General features: G+C 45.7%; 2 long non-coding RNA genes across 2 annotated transcripts; one reads left to right on the forward strand and one right to left on the reverse strand.

Annotated features, from left to right (window-relative positions):
- Positions 1 to 3786: 3786 nt before the first annotated feature.
- On the reverse strand, positions 3787 to 14532 carry LOC139079111 (uncharacterized). The gene is made up of 2 exons (XR_011532424.1): positions 14416 to 14532; positions 3787 to 4244 (listed from the first exon to the last, which is right to left on the reverse strand). It is a non-coding gene; the product is annotated as an uncharacterized lncRNA (long non-coding RNA).
- Positions 4070 to 8251, forward strand: LOC139079112 (uncharacterized). Its single transcript, XR_011532425.1, has 2 exons — positions 4070 to 4176; positions 7558 to 8251. It is a non-coding gene; the product is annotated as an uncharacterized lncRNA (long non-coding RNA).
- Positions 14533 to 16889: the final 2357 nt, after the last annotated feature.

The following is a 16889-nucleotide window of genomic DNA, read 5'->3' on the forward strand; positions in this document are numbered from 1 at the left end:
CCAGGGCTATCTGCATTCTCAGCGGGCAGTTAAACATCTTTACATTTTCGTGCCTTTTAGGGGGTGAAAGCATTCCTTTGTCTTTTAGATTGTAGAGCTAAGAGTCCCTTAAGCACACTGCCGGAGAAAATATCATTTTGTTAGTAAAGTAAAGGGCTGAAAAGCTAAGCTAAAGTATATATCTTCAAGAATAAAAAAATAGAAATATGTATAGACATAACCTTGATAGAAAGCATGCATATAATTCAGAAAATATCAGGGGTGTCGGCCGGCCATTCTTCACTGAGGGGCATCCCTGCACCCCTCGGCCCTTCTACTCATCAATTATTTATTATTTATTGCTTTTAGGAGAAAACTTCTGTAACATTTTAACAGAAAGCAGAAGGTCAAGAATAATATATAGATACTTCTTGATCATCCAATTAACCAGCAAACTTAGAAGGACGATGCATATATATATTTAGACAAAGAACTGGAGGGAGAAGGAAACATTAACCAGATGGAGGCCATAAACCTAATTCGACATCTTATCTGGGCAGGATTCCTTTCTGCTTGTCTCAAAAGAGACTGTGTGCTCCTCCATTAATTAACTGAAAAATATCTTGAAAGTTACCTGCAGGTGGTCACATTCTCTTACTATATCTAATTTTCCCAGGAGGTAGTGCCTCCCAAGCAGCCACCCAAAGGAGTGAAAACTGGAGGTTAAGAAAGGAAAAGGAATGAAGGGCAATTAGAAGCAGCACAGGTTTCTGAACTAGGTGAGGGGCCGGCCGGTTATTCTTCACCAAGGGGCGACCCTGCACCCCTCGGCGTTAATCGGCTGGACCCTGTCAAACAGCCGATCAAATGATATAGCCACGACTCCCTGCACAGTGTCAAACGTGTGCTCTCTCTAGAACAGACAGTGCAGTAGGAAGGGTGTGAACCCTGGACGGTTTTATCTTGGTCACGTGACCTTGAAATCACGCTGACTCTTTCCTGGCCTCAGTCTTCACATCTGTAAAATGAGATCATTTCAGAGTGTTCCCACGGTGAACATTACTATACAATGAAAAAACATTTGTGTAGCGGTGTGTTCTTTAAAGAATGACTCCAACGCTTCTGGCCTGAGGGAGTATCCTGATTGTGCCGTAATCCAAGGCAGGACCTTAGGAGGATGAACTAGTTTGTGGCGGGATCCTGGGGCACGCTGAGTTGGAGGACTCGTGGGATCCCAGGGGCGATGTCCAGAGCATTGCACACATAGGACGAGAAAGGGAGTCTGTCTGTGTATGTGTGCTGGGTCTGTCCCACTTCACCTGATCAGTGTACAGATATGGTCACATCTTTGTTTTCAAATTATCTGCTCAAGCCCCCACCTGCCCTTCTTAACAGAAGGTCCAATCTCTCTCTCTTGCGAGACTTGCCTTCTTCCCAGCCGGGAAAGAACTGAGGGCTCGGAGGATTGGTCCTCACTTCACCACGGCAATGACTCACTCTGTCAGCAGGTGTCACTGTTGAACACCACTCCTGCTGCAGCCCATTAGGGCCAACTCTCTCCTTTATGGCCCCAGTGCGAACAGCACAGCCAAGCAGCGCCCAGGAACCAGCTCCACCTCCATCGTGGGTGGATGCTCATCCACCAGACCCCTGTGGCATGCTGTCCTTTGAGGCTTTTGAGGCCCTTTCCACTACCTCCAGGACCAGGGAAAAATCATGGAATCCACCTGCTGGGCATCTCTGCCTTCTGATCTTGGGGAGAAGGGGTTGAGGAGGAGGTGGTGTCTCAGGCCCTTCTCTATGTAGGGGTGCTGGGTTCCTATGTAAATTGGCCCACACTGCCCTCACATCCTCTACTTATCAAGAGGAGCGGCAGCTTTGCCTAAGACCCTCCTTTCCCAGAACATTGTGGTCAAGTCCAGAGACCCTGCCTCAAACCAAGAGGGTCACCTCTGAGGCATCTTGCTTGAAAGCTGCGTTTCTGCCTTGCCAGGCTTCTGCTGCCCAGAAAGGTTTGGGAACCTCTGCACGTGATGAGCGAGGTCACACAGGGGATGAGGGTGTCGAGCACTAAAAGAGCAATGGGCCAAGGAGAGGCCCTGAGCCACACCAAGGCTGGGGGAGGGGGAGGCCAGGGGCAGAGCCAGGCATGGGGCTGAGGAGTCAGACTGTGGAAAGATGGCTCCAGGTCACAGCCCGGGGAGGACAGCGTTTCCCAGAGGAGAGAGAGGCAAGAGAGCAGGAAGGAAGACTGGAATGGGCCCTCCGGATCTGGCAATTCTAATGTCATCAGTGGTCTGGATGTGAGCGGCTGTGTGGGGGTCTCAGGAGCCAGTGAGGTCGCAGTGGGAATACAAGTGAGGAAAGGCGGCAGAAGGAGGGGCAACTTACCCAAGGAGCATGTCTGTAAAGAGAAGTGAGAGTTGGGGTGGGGAGGGGGGCAGGATCAAGAGAAGACTTTGTTGTACAGGGGCACAGAGAAGGGACAAGTGTCTGGACTGAGGGAGGAGCTGGGGGAACAGAGGGAGGAGAGAGAGATGAACAGGAAGGGCAGGTCGGCCCCATCTTAGGTCATCTTGTGACTGCCAGCTTAAGGGTCTGTGCTCACTCAAACAGCGGGCAGTGCTGGAGCGGGGTGAGCAAGGGCTGTCGGCTGGAGCTGTGCTTGGAGAAGGCGACTTAGCTGGGGTGTCTGTGTGCAGCCGAGCTGGGGCTCTCCTGGGTTGACGGTATGTTTTAAGCCAATTTATCCACTGAACACCAATGATCTAATTAACATGTATTTCTACACTCTGACCTCTCAACCTTCTCATCTCCAGGGTTCACTGAGCAACATTACTGTGCTGGAGGAGAAAGACTTGACCTGGCAAAGTCTTGTTTTAGAAAGATAAACACGCCGGTCCCTTTGGGGGGGTCAAAATATTCTAAAATCAGAATGGGCGATGGTTGCACAACTCTGTAAATACACTAAAAAACCATTGAATTGTACACTTTAAAGAGGCAAATTTTATTATATGTCAATTCTATCTCAATAAAGCTGTTAGAAAACAACCAACCTCATACTCAGCTAACGCGCAGCCTCCTCTGAAGGACCAGGCCGAGGGGAACGAGTGTTTTCCCACCTGTGATAAGACAGCCCTTCAGTCCTGGGGGCTCCACGGTCCCAAGCTGCCTGCACGCAGTCCTCTCTAATGGCAACACCTGCGGCACAGCGCCGCTGGTCCCCGCTCCGGCTGAGCTTTCATTTCTGAGGAACAGAGTTCTAATCCTGAACATCTGACTTATTCACCATGGTATCCCCACCACCCAACACTCAATAGATATTTGTTGAATGAATGAAAGAATGGCATAGCTGGAAGGAACATAAAGATTTATTTTTTTAAGCATTTTTTAATTGCTTTTTCTTTCCAGATCCCCCCAGTACATAGTTGTATATTTTAGTTGAGGGTCCTTCTAGTTGTGCTATGTGGGACGCCCCCTCAGCGTGGCCTGATGAGCGGTGCCATGTCCGTGCCCAGGATCCCAACTGGCAAAACCCTGGGCGCCAAAGCAGAGCATGTGAACTTAACCACTGGGCAACGGGGCCAGCCCCCAAAGATTTATTTTTAATCACTGACTTTAAGGACAAGCATACTGATGCTCAGAGAGGTAAGCCAACTGAGCCACTTAGCTAGTAAGAGGCAGTTAGTTCAGTTCAACAGTACTTACTGAGTACCTGCATATAAAGAATTATTCTAAGCACTGTGAGCAATGCCAACATGATGAAGTCCTTACTCTTGTCAGCTTACAATGTAAACCGGCCAGCTGTCATACTCACAAAATCAGTTTATTTGGGAACAAAGCAACGAAAAGCAATTCAGCAGAAGCAGGCTATGGTGGCCCATAGGCAAATTCAGAGAAACAAAGCAGGCATGCTTTTATAGAGGAAAAGGAGTTGGGCGGGGCTATAATAAACAAAAAGTCCATTGGAGGGAACTGGCAGTCCAAAGTGTAGAGTCTTCCCCTTGGCTGGGGTGCTACAGTCTCTCATTGGCTGGGCTGTTGCCGGGCGGAGAGAGAAGTCATCCTTCCTCCTGCTGGATAGTAAAGTACACAGCACCTTCCTCTGGAGGAGCCGGCTTGCTGCTCTGCCCGAGGGACTAACTGAGGACGTGGATGGGGTGTGAGTGCTCCCCCTACAGGTCTTCCCGACTCCAGGTTAGTGGAGATTTCTTTTATTAATTTCACACTCCCAACAAATAGGGGATGTAAATCACGTTATGCACCTAGGAGAGAAGGGAACAGATGCTGGAAAACTTAGTTGAATCAGGCTCTGAGCAGGAACACACGTTTCCTAGTTTCCTTTAGTCGTCACAGACGCCATACCAGGTGGATGTTATTATCCACAATTTATAGATAAGGAAATTCAATCTCAGGGATGTGATATACTAATTGGAGGAAGATTCAGAATTTGAACCCAGGTCTATCTGTTGGCAAAATCTAAGCTCTTTCCCTAACACTATTATAAGTCAAGAAATAAAGGCCAAATAAATTCCAAGGCAGAAGTTGTCCACCTCTTTTGGAGAGCTTTAAGACAAACTTCATGAGACAAGTAGTACTGGATCACTGAAAAAATGTTGACAGAAAGCCCTGGGGCAGAGGGAGGGCAAGGGGGAGACCGGCGGCCCTTGTGAACAGGGGAAATGTAGGAGGAACTTTGTGTATGAAGAAAGGCCCATAACTCAGTTCAGCTGGAACCAGAGTCCATGTGGGGCGATCGTGGGGACGGGGGAGTGGGGCTGTGGGACCGTGTCCTATACAGATGCTTGAGAACCTAGAGGAGAGGCTCGGCCTTAATGTGGAGATGGCGTTTCAGCAGGAAGATGGCGCACGTGATCCGAGCTGGGCTTTAGGGAGACTGACCTGTCGGCACACGGAGGCCGGCTCACAACAATGAGAAAGTAGAAACAGGGAATCAGCTGGGAAGCTGCTGAAATAGTCCAGGGCCAGAAATAAGTGGGTGTTCAGTGGAGTTGGAAAGGAGACAATGATTTATATTTCTATAATGTACACCTGTCTGGATACAACCCATCTATATTCTAATTATATAATTGCTGAGTACATCTATTCAGTAGTAATAACAGACATTTACTAAGTGATTACTATGTCCGAGGCACTCTGCTAAGTGCTTTATAAGCACTAATTCCTTTCCTACTCATAGCAGCCCTATGAGGCAGATGCTATCATTATCCCCATTGTACAGGCTTATAAAGAGCAGGAAACACACCCAAGGTCATATAATTAGTAAGTGCAGAAAATGGAACTGTTACCGACATGTTACATACTCAGCCTTCATGGCCATCTCTTCCTGACTCAGCCGTACATTTACAAGATTTTGATGGAAATTTAAGCCTGGTGTAGCGGAAATAGCATGAGACCAGCAGTCCCAGACCTGTGTGTGGAAAGCAGGCTCAGCCACTTACAAGCTGAGTAATATTGGGCATGTGACTTGGCCTCCCTGAGCTTGTTTTCCTTCTGGAAAATGGAGACAGCAGACCAACTTCCCAGGGCTGTTGAGAAGATTGGAAACGGGAAGATTTGTAATATCCCTAGGCTGTGCATGGCACATGGTGACAAGTGTTCAAGAAATGGTAGTTGTTGGGGCCCGCCCGGTGGCGTATTGTTTGAGTTCGTGCGCTCTGCTTTGGTGGTCCAAGGTTCGCCAGTTTGGATCCCGGGCACAGACCTATGCACCACTTATCAAGCCGTGCTGTGGCAGGAGTCCCAACATATAAAATAGAGGCAGATGGGCACAGGCGTCAGCTCAAGGCCAATCTTCCTCAGCAAAAAAAGAGGAGGATTGGTGGTGGATGTTAGCTCAGGGCTAATCTTCCTCACCAAAATAAATAAATAAATAAATAAATAAATAAATAAATGGTAGTTGTTAATGATAATAATAAAAGGGCATTCAGATGAGGGTGACCAGGCTGACAAGAGGACTAGAGGCCAAGCCATGTGGGGACCAGTTCAGAGCGGTGGCTGTGCTCACCTGGAGAAGGGAGCTGTAATCGTCACCCTCAAGTGCATGCAATGTTGACAAGTGGGAAGCGACAGGGAAGACATTCTGTGTGGCTCAGGAGGGCAGGCCTGGGACCCAGGAGGCGAGTCTGTGAGTTTCTAACCGTTTGAGGTGACTCAAGTTGGAGCAGGCTCCTTTGTGAGGTGGCAGGATCTGTTACTGGAGAGGTTCCAGGGAAAACCTGGCCAATCCAACTGGAAGAGACACTTTCCAACAATGCTCCTCAGGCTCGGGTGTGTCCGAATCATGGGAAGGGCTTGTTAAAACACAGATTGCTGGGCCTCCTTCCAGAAAGTTTACCCCATTAGGCCTGGGGAGAGGCCTGAGAATTCGTGTCTGTAACCAGTTCCCAGATGCTGATGCTGGTGGGGAGGCCACACTGGGAAAACCAGTAGATTAGGGAGCAGTAGTTTCTAAATTCCAGGCCCGTTGGGTTGGTTCATAACAATGCTTCCAAAAGTTGCGGCAAAGTCAGAAAAATTATGAAATGCATCCAGCGTTTCACAACGTAAATATGTCTAGTTTGAAAGGCTGTTCTTTGTTCTGAGACTGTGACTTTCTGACTTTTTCTGACATTCAAATTTCCTTTCTTTCATGGAAAGATAATGGTAATAGATGGTGGTTCTTTTGTTAGTTTGTTTCTTGGGTTTTTTTATATGGCAAAATAACAAGTTGGCAGCCCTGTAATTGTCCTCAATTTTTAAAAAGCCTTTTCAGTCCACGTACTTCTAAAATCGAGGACACACTGCTCCCCAGGATGATAGTTTAGACTAAGTGTTTTCTCTAAGAGAGCCCTTCCAAAAGAGAAGCTCAAGGTCTTTTAAAAAGGCATTACACACCTCTTCGCCTGGCCAAACACCTTATTTGGAACATATTTGACCTTTTAGCAATGCTTCAAGTGAGCATTATGCACATCCATTACTATAAAGCGCTGTCAAACTCCCAACATGCCTTAGGGGAGCCTACTTAGAAAGGACTGTTCGTCTGTCATTAAACCACCCAGGCTGCTCTCCTGTTTACGTGAAGCAATCCTGCTGCCTCTGCAATTCTCTCTCACCCCATCGGCCGGTTCCTCCACCCACCGCCCACGAAATGTCAGGCGACCAAGCTTATTCAATCAGTGGTTTCATTTTACACATCAGTTTAAGTCAATAGTCTATGACTTTGGGACCAGTTATCTCCACCAAGGAATAAGGGTATAGACTCAGTAAATGATCAAAGAGATTTGTCCCTCTCTTTTGGGAAATGGTAATGACAGATAATATCCACTGGGGAGCGGACCCCATGACAGAACTTAACTAGAGCGTTAAGTAACTCGTAACTTGCCCAAGGTTCATTTAGGGAAGGGTCAAGAATCACATTAGGACTATGGGAGTGGAATTGGCACTGACCTTAACCTGGCCTCACAGGTGCTTCCAACAGTGGGCTGCTGGACGTCTGACCACTAAATAAATGTAGAGCTATAAATGTCATTGTTTGTAGGTAATGCTTATTTGCTAAAAGTTGTCATTTTTTTTAAGGGATGTTCTGACTTTATTAGAAGAAATTGAAATTATTCTGATTCAAGAATCAAGCTGGGGACCAGTTGACTTTGGGACACTGGCCCTGTGCTGGGCAGCGGGCACACGGAGATCAGGAGACAGCCTTTTTGCCTCCGAGGGCCTCCGAGCCCAGTGGAACCATATGCAAGAGAAGAAGCAGGACTGGCGTGTGGGAAGGGAGGAGCAGGAGATGGCTATTTTTGTTAAAAACCTACTCCTGTTCTTTGGCCTGTCCAACTGCATGCTCGTATCCTTCGTTAAAGTTGGACAAAGCCCAGACCTGCACTGGCTGTGTGTGCTGCTGTGTGATATCTTTCTTAAGAGGTCAAATGTCCAGCACTTTATTCTCCTTGCCCAGCTCTCCAACCGCTCCAAACACTGATGTATGGAGGACGTGTCCATGCCCACTTTACAGAGTGGTTATATTAGGATGGCGGGTGTGTCATGCCTAGTACAACAGGTGCTCAATTCTTATTATTATTGTTATGAAGCCAGAAAATAGTCCCTCCCTTTTAAGTATTCTGAAGAATTGGACCATTCAGGAGGTATTTACCATATCCACTTTGTACTGTTATATTGTATTTAATTGTATTACTGTACTGTATTTAAAAGCAAAGCATTAAGAATTGTGCCTGACAAATAATATTTGCTCAATAAATGTTAGCTGTAATTATTATGCTTGGCATTGCTTTTTCTGCATACATACCTTACCTACTAAACTCTGACCCATGGGACAGAAGCCCTGCTGGACACATCCACATTTCCTCTCCCCATCTGTGCCCAGCAGTGTTAGGCACACAGTAGGAATTAGAGAAATATTTTTGGAATGGATTATTGCCTATCTGATACAATTTTGAATATGTCCATGATATCCCCAGCATCATTAGTCGCAGCTATGTCTGTCTCTCGGTTTTGTAGTACTCCAAGCCTGCTCTGCTTTGTAGTTAGTTTTTTCCATGTCTCCCCCATTGGCCCATGACCTTCCTATGGGCAGGACCATGTCTCTCTTACCTAAGACCCAGTTCAGTTTGATGTATGGAGTTCAAGCTAGATACACAGAAAAGCATTTATATGAAATTAATGAAGCTTAAGCTTCAGGGTCCCTCACTCAAAGGAGAGCCCCTCATAGCCCGGGTTCATGTGTCCTCAATTCAGAGAAGCAGAGATTATTCACCGCAGAAGACAATTTGAAATGCTTTGAAATCTGACAGCTTGTGATTGAAAGAAACATAATAGATGTTTTTGCAAATTTGATAACAATCCTACAAAATTTATATAGCACTAACAATAAATAATTATATACCTAAAACATTTCCAAACTGTCAATAATAATAAACAAATTTTGAACTGCCATGTTGAAAGAAAGACTGAATTATCATTTTATTTTCTCTGTATAAAGTGATGTCATAAAATTGCTGTCACGTGAAGAAATGATGAAAAAGAAGGTGGCCAAAAGATATAGGAAAAAAATATTATCAGTTTAATAAAAAATATTATGTTGTTTTTCTAGATTTTGTGATATTTATGGTATCTGTCAGCTTCTTCAAATGTATAATTTGTTGTATTTTTTTCTCATTCTAAATTAGTAATCACATTTATACTTTATAAGTTTGTCTCCTTTTCCCTAAAGAGGGCATCCCAAATTGCATGAACCTTGGGCTCCACGAAACCTGCTCCATGAGCTCCAGCCACACGGGACTTCCTCCCCCGCTTCCTCCCAGGCCCGAGGCCTTCCTTCAAGCAGCCTGTCCCTCCATCCTGACCATCCTTGCCCTCCATCTTGCCTGGCTGGTGTCTATTCATTTTTCAGGTTTCAGATTAAATACTGTTTTCTCAGGCAGACCGTCTCCCTTCCCTCGTCACGATCGTGTTCAAATGAAGATTCTGACTCTGTCGATCTGAAATGGGGCTTAAGATTCTGCATTTCTACCAAGCTCCCAGGTGCTTCAGGTGCTGCCTGTCCAAGGACTACATTTTGCGTGGGAGGTCCTGGACCTCGTGAAGTCCCTTGCCTTTATTACCCTACGTTCCTCTGTTGCACAACTTGAGAAGGCTACACTTAACGATCATTGATCATCACTCCTTCAATATCTGTCTTCCTCTTACATCTGATTTTCAGCCATAAGTGTTTATGCCCCAGGAGGCACTTCGACACTCCTGGAGACATTTCAACACCTGTTTGTCGCAACTGGGCGGGGTGTGCTATTGGTATTTATGTTAAACATACTACAACGCACAAGACACCCCACAGAAAGAATTATCTGGCCAGGAATGTCGACGTTGCCAAGGTTGAGAAACATGCTCCATGGGAGTTTCTAGTAGGAAATGGACCATCTTGCTTTCCGTCTTATCCCCCGAACCTGGCAGAGGGCCTGACTTATAGTACAGAAGCTCCAATAGTCCCTCTCTATCTGCGGATTCACTTTCTGTGGTTTCAGTTACCCGCAGTCAATCAGGGTCCAAAAATCTTAAATGAGAAATTCCAGAAATAAACAATTCGTAAGTTTTAAGTTGTTTGCTGTTCCGAGTAGCAAGATGAAATCTTGCGCCCTCCTGCTCCAACCTGACCTGGCTGTCAGTCATCCCTTTGTCCCGTGTATCCACGCTGTATACTCTGCCCACCCTTAGTCACTTAGCAGCCCTCTGGGTTATCAGATCAACTGTCGAGGTATTGTAGTGCTTGTGTTCCACTAACCCTAATTTTACTGAATAATGGCCACAAAGCACAAGAATAGCGATGGTGGCAATTCAGATATGCCAAAGAGAAGTTGTAAAGTTCTTCCTTTAAGCGAAAAAGCGAAAGTTCTCAACGTCATAAAGAAAGAAAAAAATCGTATGCTGAGCTTGCTAAGCTCTACGGTAACTTTTATTACAGCATATTGTTATCATTGTTCTGTTTTAGTATTAGTTATTATTAATCTCTTACTGTGCCTAATTTGTAAGTTAAACTTTATCATAGGTATGGATGTATGGGAAAAACAGTATATATAGAGTTCGGTACAATCTGTGGCATCAGGCACCCACTGGGGGCCTTAGAACAGGTGCCCCACGGATAAGGGGGAGACGGTACAGAGTCCCTGAGCGTTCTCTCCTCCACTCTCCATCCCAGCTCTAAATGTTTCCATGTTCTGGAGGTTTCTTTCCATGATGACAGTGGAAGGTATGAAAAGAGTGCCTAACATCATAAAGTTCCACACATAAAAAAATTAAAACAAATAGATAACAGACCACACAAGCTCATACAGGCAGACTTTATGGCCACCCTGTAGACATTCTATAGATAGTGGTTTATTAATTGATACCTTAAACGAATAAGTGTTGCAAACAAGAACATTGGTCAGAAGGTTTGCGGCTGACCAGAGCACAAAGAAGGCTATAGGCACAAAGGAGCTGCAAGAACCGCCCTTGGGAGCGCCAAGGACAGAAATGACAGCGCCCCCGATTTCTGCTGACCTCCTCTTGATCACCAAGACTGGTCAGTCCGAGTAATTCATTTCAAGCTTTCCTATTAGAAGCACTGAGAACTGGACATTATGGGAGCCTGGAAAAGGACACGGGTGGCTGAATTTCCTTTGTGGTGGGCTGCTCTGAAGCAAACCACTTCCATGTGTGCTATGAGAGCTGCTGACAGGCCAAATGGCACAGCCAGCTACAGAGTGTGAAATTCCTACCATCTAGACAGCCAAGAGATACCACAATGTTAGTAAAGGCGTGGGGAAATTGCTATTCTTTATCCTGTGGGTAGCACTTTTTGAGAGCAATTTGCCAGTAAGTTATAAAATATAAAATATATGTCCAGGAGGGCTTCTGAGAGGAAGTGATGACTAAGCAGAGACACCGTGGGATGAAGAGGAGTTCGCCAGGTGAAGTATTTGGGTTGAAAGGAATAAGAGCATTCCAAGAGAGGAATGCCGTGTGTGAAAGCCCAGACAGGGGTGAGGGGACATGGTATTTGGGCACCTGAAAGGAGTCGGTCCTGTACAGTGTACACAATGGGAACCAGTGGCAAATTTTAGAAGAGAGTGCCATGATCATCTCTGCATTTGGAACAAGTGCTCTAGTTGCAGAAAGGGAAACGACAGTGGGCAGGACTGAGGCCAGTTAGAAGGCCATGACAAAACTCCAGGTGAGAAGTGATAAGATTACTAAAGTAAGGTCGTAACAGTAGAAGTGGAGAGGAGAGGAAAGGATTGAGAGATACTGAGGGAGAAGTTAAGGAAAAGCAGAAGAGGAGCCCGGATGGTTTCTGGGTATTTTGCTTGATGACAAGGTGGATGGGGATGTTTGCCAGCAGGGCAGAGAATATAGGATGGGGGTAGAGTCGAGGAAAAGATGAATGCTATGGACTGAATGTTTGGGTCCTCCCAAACTCATATTTTGAAGCCCTAATGCCCAATGTGATGGTATTAGGAGGTGTGGCCTTTGGGAGGTGATTGGGTTAGATGAGACCATGAAGGTAGAGCCCCCATGGTGGGATTGGTGCCCTTATAAGAAGATAATGGGATCAGAGTTCTTTCTCTCCACCATGTCAGGATACAGTGAGAAGGCAGCCATTTGTGAACCAAGAGGAGGGCCCTTACCAAGAACCCGACCACGGTGGCACCCTGATCTCAGACTTCCAGCCTCCAGGACTCGGAGAAATAAACATCTGTTGTTTAAGCTCCCCACTCTAGGGGATTCTGTTACAGCAGCCCGAACTGAGACAATGTCAGAGGTCACCAGGGCTTGACGTCTTCAGGGGTGGACAGTAGACCCTTGCCCTCTGGAGGGCTGTTGTTTTCTTTCCAAGACGCTAATTGCCCATCTGACTAATTAGCCCCTGCTAATGCATGGCTGTCTTCGAAGGAGCCATATTTTTTAAAAGGAGATTAAGAACAGATACAACATTATATTTCATGTAAAAATAGCTTTATTGCTTTTATAAATGTAGAATATGCTCTTCTAAACCATTCAAACTATACAGGAAGGCACAGAAAGTAAAAAGTCACCTCAAATTTCATCATCCAGAGATGATGTGGGACTGAAGTACACATATTCATGACCATCCTTCTAGACGTCTCTCTAGGCCCACATAAATATATGTATATAGTTTTACAAAACACCAGCAACTCAATGTGAGCTTTATAATTGCTTTTTAAAAACTTAACGATATGCTATATGTATTTTTAAAGGTTTCTTTGTCTTCCAATGTGCATGTTTGTGCGTATGTATATAGGTGTGAGTGCGCGTGCTTGCGTGTGTGTAGCTTAATTTACTCCATGAGTCTCTGCTCAAGGATATTTAAGTTGTCTCCGAAGTTTGGTTACAGTGAGCAAAGATCCAGTGAATTTTCATTACCACACGTTTTCAAACTTAGGAATTTCCTTAAATTACTCAAGGTAATAAGACAATAAAATCTTGATTATCTGGAAGTCAGCTTTTAGTTTTCCGGATAAACAGCTTTTAGGTGAGAGCTGCACTTTGCAAGGGAAAAGAATGTCTTAAGAGGGCTTTAGAAACAGAGATAATTTCAGGGTCAAAGAAGTTTCAGGGTCAAAAGCTTCAGTCCCATTTCCTAAACGTTAGCAGGCGTCAGTGGAACTTGGAGACCTTTGCACAGACCTGACCTGTGCGCCTCCCCTCTGAAGGCTGAGATTCCGTGGGAGGCGGCGGGGCCCAGGCATCCGCGTCTTAGCCAGCGTTCTGACGTGGAAGGTGTGTAGACCATACTTGAAGAAACCCTATCCTGAAACTTTCACTTTATATCTATGAAACTGAACCACAAGAAATGGTGTTTCACACAATAATTGTGGGAGCAGATTCAAATGATGGAAAGATCCAGAAGTTGAGAGCCGTATCTTGACTTTTCTGTCCACCAAAATAAGACACTGATCAGGCAAATCAATGAAGCTCGCTAAGTCTGAATGTCCCATTTATTAAAAACAACACAGATTAACAGTTCTCTGTGCTGCCACCCCTCAGATTGGTCATAAAGACCAAAAGAGCTCAGCAGATGCTCTGTGCAAGTAGTAAAGTGCTCTTTGTCAGGACTCTAGCATTTATGGGGCTCCTTAATTAAAAAAAAAGTTGTGTTCATTAGGCTCTATTCATTAAGAAAGAAATAGGGACTCACATTTTAGAAAGATTGCTACATGGTCAAACTATAAAAGGCATTTTGCTTAATTCCAGTTAACCTGAGAACTTGTTAACCAGAACATCCTATTCCTAAGCATTCTAACTAACTGAGTTTCATGTGAATAATGTACATTTATTAACAATACTGTGCATTTGTGAATAGACTCCCTGTCAAAGGGAGCTTCCTTGACTTGGGCAAAAATTAATGGGCCAGACAACCCACAGAATTGGAGGAAATATTTGCAAATTAAATATGTGATAAGGAATTAATATCCAGAATATATAGAGAACTCCTAAAACTCAACACCGAAAAACCAAACAACCATTCAAAAATGGGGAAAGGATTTCAATAGATATTTCTCCAAGGAAGAAACATGAATGACCAAAAAGCACATGAAAAGATGCCCAACACTGTCAATCATTCGGACAGTGCAAATCAAAACTACAACAAGATACTACCTCCCACTCATTAGGATGGCTACTATGGAAAAAAACAAAAACCAAAACAGAAAACAAGAATATGGAGAAATAGAACCCTTGCACACCGTTGCTAGGAATGTAAAATGGTACAGCCACTGTGAAAAGCACTATGGTGGATCCTCAGAAATGAATTATCATATGACCCAGCAAGTCCACTTCTGTTATAAACCCAAGAGAATTGAAAGCAGGGTCCCAAAAAAGATATTGTACCCCTGTTACCGAACCTGAAGTGAGTTCACTCACCCGTTGCACAGCAAGCCAATCTCTGACACCGGGGGTGGTGGAAGAAAGTAGGAATTCTATTTTTGCAGAGCGCTGAGCAAGGAGAGAGAGCAGCTAACGCTGAAATCCCAAACTCCCTGAAAAGCTAAAAGGAATGGTTTTTATTTGGGGTTTTAGGTAGGGAAGGGGGAGCATATGGCCTTGCTGGTCGGAGCTTTCCCACCAGCCTGTCTTTGGCCTTGAGACACTTGCAGAGAGGAGGGAGCTCATGACCTTGCTGGTCAGCAGCTTTCCCACAAGCCCATATCTCTTTGCGGGAGGAGATAGTCCAGGTGCTTGTCCTTGACGGTGTCTGTCTCCATGGAGGATAGTGGATTCTGGAGCCAGGAAGCCAGAGAGTAAGCAGGGAATGAGTGTTTTGGTTTTAACCCCATATATTCTAGGTTTAATGTGGGGAAACTGATATCAGGGTTGGTATCACCCCTGTGTTCATAGCAACATTATTCACAATAGCTAATATGGTGGAAGCAACCCAAGTGTCCACAGACAGGCGACTGGATAAGTAAAATGTGTTATATACATACAATGGAATATTATTCGGCCTTAAAAAGGAAGGAAATTCTGCAACATTCTATAAAATGGGTGAACCTTGAGGACACCACACTAAGTGAAATAAGCTAGTCATAAAAAGACAAATACTGTATGATTCCACTTCTGTGGGGTACTGGAGTTGTCAAAATCAGAGACAGAACATAGACTGGGGGTTGCCGGGGGGTTGGGGGAGGAAGGACCGGGAGTTACTGTCAATGGGTACAGAGTTTCAGTTTTGCAAGATGAAAAGCGTTCTAGAGATGGATGTTCGTGATGGCTGCACAACAGTGTGAATGTATTTAATAGCACCGAACGGTACACTTAAAAGTGGTTAGATGGTACTTAAGTTATGTGTATTTTACCACAATAAAAAAAATCTATTAAAAAAATGAGTGGGCCCAAGATGGCACACTATATGATTCAGTCACATCATGGGGATAGGGACGGGACTCTGAGCCACACCCTGAACCATCCGGGCGGGCCCCTGCCAGCCCAGCTAGTTCCCAAGTCGAGACAAGCAACTTCCATCCGCAAGCCTCCCCGCCCCCCGGCCCCCGCAGTCCCCCGCCTCCCGCCCACACGAGGCCCGGAGGCCCCGGGACGCACGCTCCGCGCCCTTCCTGGGGCGGCTGCAGGGAGCAACGCCGCCAGGCCAGGCCTACGAGGCAGGCGCAGCCACACCACCAGGCAGAGGGGAGCAGGCCACTGGAGGCAAGAATCGTGCCGCCGGTCCGGTCCCCTCACTCCTGAAAGACGCAGGAGGTCTCGCGTCGCAGAGCCAGCCAGAGCCCCTCTCCTCCTGTGCCGGCTCCCTCGTGCTCGAGCACGAGCCCCAAGAAAACCTTGCCCCAGACTTCGGTCGGGCCTCCTGTCAATTTCAATTACCCGGAGAGCCTAAGAGCCTGAGGTCGTATCACCTTCTGGGAGAGACAGACCTAGAGTACTGGGAACAGAGCAGTGGGTGCCAGCGGGTAGGGGCGGGGAGGGGTGACTCCACAGGGGTCCAGGAGGAGCTTTGGGGGGCGTGGAACTGTTCTTTATCTTCGTGGTGGTGGTGGTTACAAGAATGCTCACCTGTGCTAAAATTCATAATCTGTACACAAAGATAAGCAGCTTTACTACATGTTAATTTAAAAAATAAGATTAGTTCATTGGCCCAACTCAAGGTAACTGTTTTCCTGGCCGAGATAATAGCAATCCAAAGGGTTGGAGTTTGTGGAGACAGAAAAGAACAATCAGAGACAGGAGAGGAGGCAGGAGGGAAAAGGCGCGTGTGAGCCGGGAAAAGCCTGTTCTGAGTGCCGTCTGCCCTTCTGTTTTGAGAGCTGTCCTGGAGATCAGTCTCGTTTACGTCTCGGGGCTTCCTCCCCCTCTTGTGAGTGTGAAACTATTCTGATTGCCAGTAATTTCCGCTGTTTCTCCTCCCAGGCATGAAACACTCAATTTTTAGGTTGAACTTTGCTTTCCAGGTTGCCTCCTACCCCAGCATTTCTCAGAATGGTTACGCTTTTGCAGCAAAGCCTAACAGTTCCAACACTGGATTCAGACAGAACAGAGGAAGGCATTGCCCACGTGCCTCTCCTCTTTACACTTCAATTGCCCCTCCTGGAGGGAGCTTCCAGAGGTACAATGTGAGACAAATCTGTAATTTTTAATGTTTTAGTAGCCACCTTAGAAAAGTAAATAAAGCAAGTGAAGTCAATTTTAGTGCTATATTTTATTTAACTCAATATATCAAAATGTTATCATTTTCATAAGTGAATGGCAAGCAATAGGATATATTGGAGCATATGAGGAAGCCATTAGGTATAAACCCAGTTCTCGGTGACCTTGTTTTTCCTGAAGGTCCCGATGTGGCTGTTGAGCATGCATTGTACATCTGATTTAAGCATTTGCTATGTCCC

The sequence above is a fragment of the Equus przewalskii genome, chromosome 2, assembly GCF_037783145.1.
Source record: "Equus przewalskii isolate Varuska chromosome 2, EquPr2, whole genome shotgun sequence".
NCBI classification, from domain to species: Eukaryota; Metazoa; Chordata; class Mammalia; order Perissodactyla; family Equidae; genus Equus; species Equus przewalskii.